Source organism: Opisthorchis viverrini (genome assembly GCF_000715545.1).
Source record: "Opisthorchis viverrini unplaced genomic scaffold opera_v5_20, whole genome shotgun sequence".
NCBI lineage: Eukaryota > Metazoa > Platyhelminthes > Trematoda > Opisthorchiida > Opisthorchiidae > Opisthorchis > Opisthorchis viverrini.
The window spans coordinates 692,234-700,732 of NW_008751676.1; positions in this window are offsets into that span (position 1 = coordinate 692,234).

An 8,499-nucleotide genomic window follows, 5' to 3' on the forward strand; every position below is an offset into this window, starting at 1 on the left:
ACTCTATGGGGCCTACGCCAGACCGCTACTGGAGTACGCCAACCAAGTTTCCTACCCAGGACGCACGAAAGACGTCACCCTCATTGAGTGTGTCCAGCGGGCCGCTACGAGAATGGTTGCCGGCCTCAAATCCGTTGACTGCGATACGCGTCTCGCGATGCTTGATCTCTTTCCCCTGTAGTACCGTCGCCTCCGAGGGGACCTAATTCTTACTTATGCTCTGTTTAAACAAAGCCTTGCAAACAGGTTTTTCACCGTTGAACCAGCAATCACACGGCGGGGACATAGTAAGAAAATTTTAAAGCTCAGAGCACACACATTCATCAGACAAAATTTTTCTCATTTCGGGTAGTAGCTGCGTGGAATGACCTTCTTCCGACGGTTGTCCACGCTCCTTCTAGAACCCAGTTTAAAGCACTATTAGACATTTATTTATGCGAAACCTCGCGCTGGTGAGCATACTGCTCCGCGCTGAGAACATAAACAGCAGTGCTACACCCTTTTTTCACTTGCGCCATTCAGGTGAACGAGAGACACTGACCGACAATAACAAAGGCGACCCGGCAAACTTGGGCAAATGCTTCGATCCTGTGTATCAATCCGTGAATCTGTGAACCTAGCGTTGCCGTCAAAATAATCAACAATGTTGCCCCACTTGTAGTAACTCCGGAAAGCCAGGGGGGAAACACATTCACCTCGGGTCATATGTAAAGCGTATGCCATGTCAACATTCTGGAATTTCGGAGACGCCTTCTGGATGCGGCATTGTTAGCCGGCAGCCGGCAACCCACGAATGCTGGGTCGTGATTGGCTGTTGTGCACAGACCTTCGGCCCATCAGGTTGTGGACCGATGTCCCCACCGAACTCGGCTAACGCCTCAAAAACACCGATGATCAAACAGCGACAGCTTCCGCATGTAATCTGCGCGTAGACACCATGTTTCTGGTCCGTCAAGCAGTACAAAACGGACTACCACATTGTGAACCCTGCTCTTAACAGACAAACTGATGATGCATCGCCGCTATGGCTCTGGTATGTTGAGAACAGCTGACCTTGTGTCCCCGATTCATGAAATAATCTCATTTCCAGCCAGTCTACCGGAGTAATGATGTTTATTTTTGCTCACGGACGGGCTCATTTGAAAGCATAATATTTGGGTTCGATCCTACCTATCCCTGTAGCAGCACTTTACATTTTGGAGATGTGAAACGCATGCTAAACCGTGCGGATGTTAATTAGGTTATTTAAATTTATTCGCATTAATGAAGGTCCCGAACCGAAGGGAGTAGTATCTTCCGCATACCCAATGTATGTGTGCCCAGAAGCGTTTCTGTGCCCCATGTTTCAGAGGCAGGCAGAGAAATTTCAACCAACACACCGTTTTGCTCGCCGAGCGTCACACCTAACTGCAGCTTCTGTACTTCCGAGTTCAATCACAACCCCAAACACTTCGGAGTCTGTTTTCAAACTCTGAAAGCCTATGTACTTAGCCACCTTCAGTGTGCACACACTAAAGGAAGCAGGTCAACAGGTAAATCATGCTCGCACGCAGGATTCCCCCCTGCATTGATGTATGCTGTCCATCAGAAACAAGGACGCAGAACGCAAGTAATGTGATCATACTGACTGCCCCGTCGCTCTCTTCCAGGTTCCGGCTGCGTACCTCTGGTGATGCAGCGGCTGCTACAGTTGGACATGCTCGGGTAGGTATTGTATTGAACGACCGGGCGGAAGCGTCTCTGCTTGATTGGATACCCGTTAATAGTCGCCTCTATTTGGTTCGTTTGGCATCTGTGAGAGAACCTAGAGTAAGTGAGACCTATCGCACCTTGTTTATTGTGTCTGCTTATGCACTAACTGACTGTAGCTCTAAATATGCCAAGGACAGCTTCTGTGACGCTCTAGGTGCCCTTCTACAGCAGGCTAAATGCTCCGAGATCGTTGTGGTGAGATGAATGCCCAGGTAGGTGGACTAAGCTTTGCTGAAGCCCGATTGAGTGGTCATCTGGGATTGGACGCGAGACTCACAGACAATGGGCATCGCTTACTTCAGGTGCGTGCCGATCACAGACCATTTGTTTGCAGGACAACCCCCCGAATTGCATCGGTCCCATCACATCGCGGACAGTTGTCGGTGACGAGAGTCGATCACCGCCTGCCGCTACTTTTGGATCATCAATGCTGCTTATCATTGCGCTTTTCAGGTGTAGCAAAACACGCACGCCTCGCTTAGCCATTGAGAAGCTAGTGGACCCAGAAGTCAAACGAAACTATGAGAACCAGGTTCTCGAATGCCTACCGGACGGTACAATGTCGGACATAATATCGGACCACTGGGAAAAGATTCCAAAGCGATACTAAAAGCCGGAACGTCTGTTTGTGGTACAACCCAGCCAACCTCATTCAAACATTGTATCTCTGATAAGACTGTGTCTTTGCTGGCGACCCGGCGACAGCTTCCTGCTGGCCGCAGTCGCAACTCCACCCGATGCATCTTCTGACGCTAGGTGAAACTGTATTCTTGCAGACTGAGAAACTTGGTGGACCTGAAAGGCCGGAGAGATGGAAGATGCAAGGAATGCTGGAAACGTTAGCAAGCTGTTCCATGTGATCCGTTCGACTGGTCCTCGGAAACCTATTTTCGGCGAAATAATCAGAGACCAAAATGGCTCCCTGATAAGCAGCATACCAGAACGTTCAGACCGCTGGGCACAATACTTCCAACAGCAATTCAGCTGGCCACCTGCTACCTCTATTCCAGAATCCTTGCCTTCGACAGAAAGGTGAACCGTGAATATAAAGCCGCCTCCAGCCTCAGAAGTGTGTGAGTGTACTTTCCTACTCAAGCGTCATCGTGCTGCTGGCCCTGATGACCTTCCACTGCTCTTTAAGGATGGCAATGGACTCTTCAGCCAGCGCCTGTCTAGCCTATTCGGGTCTGTCTGGGAGAAGAAGGGTGAATCGATAGTGGTGCCCACTTTCATAATGGGTGCTCACGGTGACTCTAGTAGCCACAGAGGTATCAGTTTGACTCCTGTTGTGACAGGGCTTCTGGGGTCACTGATTCTTTGTCGTTTTACGGTGACATTCGAAAACCTGACTCATGAGAATCAAGATGGATTTCGACCGCGTAGAGGCTGCGTTGACCACATCTTCACGCTCCGTTGGATGTTAGAGCAACGCCACATGTACAGACGAACCACAGTCTTGGTGTTCCATGACTTCAAGGGTGCATTCGATTCTATCGATCGGTCAGCGCTGTTGACTACACTTGCTCAACCTGGTATGCCCCAGAGGTTTGTAAGCGTAATCTGATCCCTATATTCACATACTTCTGGGCGGTTAAGAGTGTATGGTGTACTCCCCAGAGTCTTTCGTGTAAGCGGCAGTGTATGGCAAGGATGTCCACTCCCTCCATTCTTGTTCAACTTCGTAGTTGATGGAAGGTAAACGCTAGAAGGCCTGCAGAATCCCGACGTTCAAATGTTTCCTAGTACGAAGATTGTCAATCTGGAGCACACAAACAACATTGCCCTCATCTTTGAGGACGAGAGCGAAACGCAGGTTGAATAGACTTATTGAGGTTTACGACCTGTAGTGGACAGAACAAACTACTAATGTAAGTCAGATATAATGTCACAAGGCGAACACTCCAAGGAAATCTTTATTCACTTCACAATAGTAAATTCCGCATGTCCGTATTCCGTTGAACCAGCACACCAAGATGAGATGGTTCTAGTTCATTGGTTGTTGATCAGATGGCAGTTCGCCGAGCTTGACACTTGGCTTGTAAACGTTTCGTCACCATACGAGAAGACATCATTAACTGCGCACTGATAACGTACTATGATTTGTCTTTAAACACTGTGCTTGTAACAACACGTTTTCCGAGCGAGGCCTAATTCTTTGCCTGAAAAAACTTCATGTCGTGACAACTAAACCCGACCTGACACCATTTGGGACTCAAAGACCAATTCAGTTAATAGTAATCTTCCGCCCAACTTGCTTTAAATGCAGGATTCATAGACCACTAGTGTTTTTGCGTTTTGTCCGATAGTTCTTGTAGGTGGAAAGTATCGAACTTTTTCATCAAAATTATGGAGTACATGAACTAATTTTTTTACCAGGTTTTGTGTTTTTCGTTCTAGACCAAACATACATAAACAGCCAGTGGTCTTAATTTTCAAAAGGAAGTTCGAGATGGGATTTTGGTGGCTTAAAAACTTGATCGGCGTCCATCTTGCAGATAACCAGTTGCAAGACATTAAACATACCAGGGCTGAATTGCTATTTCATGTCATATACCGCTCTATCCAGGCGTCATCTTTGATTGGCTCGCTTGTGGTGGCGCCCCTGGTAACGGTGGTAAAACGTACGTTTTACTTCGAATATATGTACTGAATGTCCCCTGCGTTTTAGAGCCAAGATCCCTGCGCGTACTTCATGATCGCTGCCTTCGCTATGCAGTTTATGGTATTGTTCCAGGAGCTGCAGCTGGGTTTGTACTTTACGGACTCAGGATGAGAAACCAACCAGAAGAAGGTTACTTCGACCGATGCTATCGCCTACGTTGCAACCAGAGTCAGGTTGGTACAAGTGCTTCCGTTCATTTTGTCAAACCGAAATTAACTGTGGTATTAAGCTTCATGTCCGTTTTGCACATGTGAAACGTGTATTTTTTCGTGCAAAGCCTCATTTGTTGAGTCATGAAGCTAACTACACTTTGTCCTAAACCAACGACCAGTACTCTAGATTTCTTCACTGAGATCGATCCAATACGTAGGATATCTTGCACACGCTAAACTGACTAAAGAAAGGCTGCACTCGACGTGTTACGTACAATGCTGATGGAATTGACATCTCAACCGATATTCTGTTTCCTGCTTCAGTTAGCTCACTACGAGACCTAATCTACTGGCTGGCAGCTTGTTATTCATGCCCCACTCTGGATTTTCGAATCCTTAGTTTATAACCACTTTATCTGGGACTGCTGTGGCCTCTGAAACAACTTATGTTCGAAGCAATAAATCGAGCTGCAGGATTATTCCGAGAGCAGTTTCTTGTCTTCGCTAAAATAGACCTCTTTAGTAGAAGTGGGTTCGAGTCACATTAAGCTAACACACCAGGTGCATCTAATTTTGCCATAGGCTACGCGCTGATTCAGCACGAAGTTACGCGTGCGAGTTTTTGGCCTCGTCGGTTCGTAGTTCAGAGCAACTTCAGGACTTCTTTCCTGGCCCTATCTAGGCCTTAGGACCTTTTGTTGTGTTTGCTATGATCCCGACTAGCTACGTGACACCCATTCACTAAAAAGTTAACGTGACCAGACGATTTATTTTTGTCTTACGGTGAGATGGCTCAAGTAGTTAGAGCGCGAATTCACTGACCGGAAGGTCCGTGGTCCGAACCCGACCTCTGCCTCTCGACTTCCCCTGTCTAGGCTTGAGCAACCTGGCAGTATCCCAGCCCTCGAGTAACCTTCGGGTGGCATGGCAGCTAGGCGCCGAAAGGGTGCTATAGCTGAACGGGTTTTCGTATTACGGTTGACTGGCCTGTAATCTCAGTGAACGAAGAACTATGGCAGCTAGCGCCGAAAGGGTGCTATAGCTGAACGGGTTTTCGTATTACGGTTGACTGGCCTGTAATCTCAGTGAACGAAGAACTGTGCACACCACATTCGGTTTGTGTCGTTTTTCGGCTCTGTATATGTCTTCGTATGTAAGCACAAAGTCACGTGTTACTTGTTTTGCCTACGGTCCGCGGATGTTTCGGCGAACCACCGCGTCGTTGATTTCCCTAAGTTCAGAACCAACTGTGCCTTTGGGATGTAGATGCTTGTGCAACTTATCTCAAACCCATTCAATCCTTAAAAAAGCCCTTATCCTTGGCAAACTTCCGGATGGCCGAATCGGATGCACTTGACATTGCCACTGTGAATTTTGCAATTTAATTTCCTTTTGGTTCACAAATGCTTCACACATGGTTCCGGCGTTCGAAGGCGTAATCAGGGTTGAAATGGTTAGTATGGGAATGTTGAAATACTTCTTTGGAATCGAAGCCGGCTTCGGTTGACCAGCTCCATTGCTCTCGCTCACCTCCTTCCGTCAAAGGTACATGTAGATCTACGTGTCTCTAATCTGCCTAACCGAAGAGACGTTGGTGATCGGCTTGCGTCTGTATTAGAACTCAGTCAACATGGTAACCTATTCATTTGACCTGATGAAGCTGTTATGTCAAAAGCAAACGCTGTCCAGCTATTAGCCCAACGATTGTTCACCAAATGCAACCTCTTTTGCAGGGACGAATAGAAGGTCACGATCTGGGCTTATGAATCAATGCAAACTACGAGGAGCAATCTGTCCTTTACCATAGGTGGAGCAAAATGTGAAGTCTCGTCCAAGGATGAGGCCACTATTTGGGACCGTTTTGTAACTGATGGCACCCGTCCGAATTTTCTACAGCTACCTTGCTTCGGAAGATTTAACCTAGCTGATGCACAAATGAGCCTTGTATCCAGTTAGCTCTGAAGGCAAATTGTTGGTAAATCATTTAAATGACTGCATTTCAAAACTTCGTCAGCAGGTAATATTGTGAAATATCTGAGGTGACGCTGGGCTGCCATAAAAATGCTGAGCATCGTCAATGTGTGCACACTATGTCTCTTCGATTGGTGGTGAAACGTTTGCTAGCTGACTGTCAAGCTCAGCGAACAGACCTAATCAACTACTAGTTGGACCAGTGCTTGCGTACGTGTATGTACGAACTTGAAGGCTATCAGTATCTACTACTCTTGCCAAAAATTGGTTTATCACATCAAACCGGACTGGAGAGATGTTCATCTTCAGGTGCCGATGGGTAAGAAATCGCGTGAATTACAAACAATGAACACGCTCATTGGGATACCATCCTTGTTATCGACTCAGATGAAAATGATGTGAATCAGAAGCTAGAGGTTGTTTTCAATCGTATCTTCATCAGAGACGGTAACACCAGTATTGACACTGCTGTACAACCACAAAGTTTATTTAATCATACTTAAAGCCTTAAAGTGAAAAAAAGAGAGTTGATGAGAGGCGGACCCGGTGTTGGCCCATCACAAGCATTCTGAGGTTTTTACACCTACAAGCGCCCTTTCAGACAATGTATGAAGAGGGCGACAGCACGAACGCCACTTACGTCGGTTGGCCGCAATTTCTTTACATTGTTTCCATCCAGGCATAGGGGGGTCATGGGGACCCCATCAGCGAGGCTGCTTACCGCTGGATGCAGCCGCCGTTTAAGACGCGAAGCAGAGCTCTCAAAACAACGTTGACTTTTGAGCCACAGAAGAGAGTACAATACACGGTCATTCTCCGCCAAACACTGATGCCTTTCGGCCAGGTTTTTAACCAAGGGTTTCGGTTGAGGACAGCAATCCTCCTTCCTAGATATTAATGGTTTGGCACCATCCTAGCCTCGCGTTCGACCATGCCTCCGGCAGCTAAGATCCTATTGTGTCACATCGGTCGTCGCGTGGTGTTGTTAGTCACCTTACTTGCCGCATATACCGTAGCGAGTAAGGGCAAACAAGCACTCGTTGACACCTCCCTTCTTACGCATTTGCACACTTTCTGGTCCCAGCATACCGTTAGTAACACTCCTGTTGTAGACCCATCCGTTAGGACTGACGCCCCCGTTTTTCTTGCACCAATCTTGGCCGTAGCATTTGCGGGTCAGCAAGCACACGAGCATCCGTCTTCTCTAAGTCTACCTTGAAGTTTCAGTTTATCCGGCTGCTTTTAATGTTCACCCTTCAAAGCACTGGGCTGCTCTTACCCTCATACTTGCTTGGCAGTGACGTATGCTACGTATCAGAAACAATCCAAATTCCAAACAGTTATCGGGACCCATCACTTTCTACTCGCTCCCGGTTACACACCTCTGGTAATCCAGACGCCGCTATGGTAGGCTGTTCTGCGGTCGGTATCGTCCTTAGTCACCGGTCGGAAGTTGACTGGATACCCGTTGCTACTAGCCTCTGTGCGGTTCGCGTGGTAGGTCCATTAGGGATTCTCACAATGTAGAAGTTGATCGGTCTGTTTATCGTGTCTGCTTAAGGCCTAACCGACTGTAGCTCTCGCAACGTCAAAGATAACGTTTTTGATGCTTTGAGCTGCGGCAAGACAGGAGCTCGGTTATCGTTGTGGTTTCCGAAGGTTTGAATGCACAGGTAGACATATCTAGCGCATCTGAGACTCAATTGGATTGGACTCGGTGTCAGTGAACGGCTAATTCAGCTGTACCCTGATCAGAGCATAGAGCATGAAATACCTGCTTCCGAAATGGCTGAAGTTGCCTGGCTACATGTTTTACTCCAAGGCAAGCCAGTGACAGACCCAAATTGATCATATCGCCATCGGTTACTTATGGTGCGGATCAACAATTGAATGCTGCCTGTTTTGGGAAATTTGTATGGATTCTGGCCATACACTCCACGGAGACGCTCTTCAGGACCGCAT